The sequence below is a fragment of the Amphimedon queenslandica genome, unplaced genomic scaffold, assembly GCF_000090795.2.
Source record: "Amphimedon queenslandica unplaced genomic scaffold, v1.1 AMPQUscaffold_7881_Cont20172, whole genome shotgun sequence".
Classification (NCBI taxonomy): domain Eukaryota; kingdom Metazoa; phylum Porifera; class Demospongiae; order Haplosclerida; family Niphatidae; genus Amphimedon; species Amphimedon queenslandica.
Window position 1 is genome coordinate 1 of NW_003551839.1, and position 2,256 is coordinate 2,256.

General features: G+C 33.7%; 1 long non-coding RNA gene across 1 annotated transcript; it reads left to right on the top strand.

Moving 5' to 3' along the window:
• The first annotated feature begins 1,590 nt into the window (after positions 1-1,590).
• On the top strand, positions 1,591-2,251 carry LOC109591548 (uncharacterized). Its single transcript, XR_002189866.1, has 3 exons — positions 1,591-1,821; positions 1,877-1,971; positions 2,214-2,251. It is a non-coding gene; the product is annotated as an uncharacterized LOC109591548 (long non-coding RNA).
• The last annotated feature ends 5 nt before the right edge of the window (positions 2,252-2,256 follow it).

The following is a 2,256-nucleotide window of genomic DNA, read 5'->3' on the forward strand; positions in this document are numbered from 1 at the left end:
GGAATGCAGTCACAAAGTACACACTGACTGTGTCTGGATATGAAGGTGATGCTGGTGATAGTCTGAGCCTTCATAATGGAATGAAGTTCTCCACCAAAGATCAAGACAATGACAACTCCTCAGGAACCTGTGCAATAGCTTATAAAGGAGCATGGTGGTATAACAATTGTCATCGTTCAAACCTCAACGGTCTCTACTTGGTTGGGCCTCACTCCTCATATGCCAATGGTGTCAATTGGTATGATTTCAAGGGATACCACTATTCACTGAAGACAACTGAAATGAAAGTTAGAAGGAGTTAAACAGTCAGTGTCTACTGAAGAACTAACCGTGGCAGTTCATTATTGCTAGTATAGTTGAGTCCATTTATATTTACTTTTTGCTACAAATATTCAATTGATTCAAGTCTAGTCAAATACATTATGTGTGTACATGTACATAATCACAATTAACAACACTAGCAGTGTATGGTAGAATTAATAATGAGATTGCCATTAGAAAAGGCATTAGGACACCATATTAAGAGTAAGTACATGTAGCATGTACATGTATGTAACTAGTATACTTGGTCCCACCAGTGATATCAGTAATAGTCTACTCTACAAGAGGTATATGTTGTAATATGTATGACATGTGTACATGTAATCAGTAGGTTGTATATTTTGTGTTAACTGCTATTTACATAAACATGTACTTTTAATTAATACAAGATCTCATGTTCCTATGCCCTTATGCCCTCTTTTGTGTGATATACAATGAGCTGGGTAGCTCTGTCCATGCAGCTCAGTAGGACTCACTTTGTCTACTCCATACGGACTCTTTGTTAGTTACCTGTGTACAATAGTGTCCTTATTTCTTTGTTATGTTTTTGTATTTAAGTTCTGTAATCTTAGAACATTTTCATTCTCTTTTTGTTGTAAAAGTATCTTAACTTGATCTCTGCTAATCTTACTACGTGCAGCAACTCTAGCTAATCGCTATTGTAGTGCTGATTCCCAATAGTATATACCTTTCATCTTATGGCTTCCCAGGTTACAAGCAGTCAACGACTTGAAATGTTAATTAGTAACATATTTTATATTTATGTATTTACATATTTACTCTATATACATGCATCTTCTATTTTTCTTCTAATTTTGTGAGTCATTACTTGTGAAATCACAAAACTTATTACCACACCTACTGTTGCCACTGATTAAAAAACAGAAATACCAAAAACTGCACAATGTTTTAGCAACTTAGTTTTTAAGGTAAAATCAAAATTTCCATTTTGACCAGAAACAGCTCAAATTCCTTACACAATATAAGGGCACCGTGATAACACTTTTTGCTGCCTAAAAATATTCAATAAAAAAGTGACTTTGCATTCTTTTTAGAAGATTTGATCAACAAATATGGGAAGAACCTTATTTGTAATTTGACTATAACATGCACATACATTATGTGCATGTTCATCATCAGTAACTGAAAAAGTATCATTCCATTCTATGTAATCTATATTTTACTACTGACAAGATATTGCATGCAATAAAAATATGTCAGCCAAATATTATAGTAGTAACTAATGATAGCTGAGATTCACAATAATCTTGACCAGTAGAAGTAAGTAAATTCACAATAATTTTGACTAATAGTAAATAAAGCTCCAGCATGTTATAAAAGCAGTAGCTGTACACAAACACTCATCACTGGTAACCTACAGTAAAAGGATTGTTCAGTATTAGTTCTATACAGCAAGTCAAGACAAGATGGATTCCTGTTCTTATTTTAAGCTGATAGGATGCTTCATTCTTATTAGCATTGCTATTGTTCCAACACAAGGTATGTCATACAGTAACAACAATAATAAGAATGGACATATCTATTTTACTAATAGGTTGTTTTCCTCTTGACTGTCAGGAAGCATACAAAAATGGTACAGTATGCAGTGGAGTATATACTGTGAAACCTGATGATCTACCAGCTTTTGACGTAAATATATTAATATATAAATAGTATATAGAACCCTTTATAATAATAACAATTTAATGTCCCAACTATACACAAAGTACCTTAATGAGGACACTTCTGTATTAAGGATAGTGTGGGCCCAATGGTGTCCTTAATAAAGAGGCTACACTGTACATGTATTAAGGACTGGTAGTATGGGCCCAATGGTGTCCTTAACAAAGAGGCTATACACTGTAGCAGTATATAATTTGTATCTATAATAGGTCTATTGTGATATGAGTAATGGCGGTGGATGGACTGTATTTC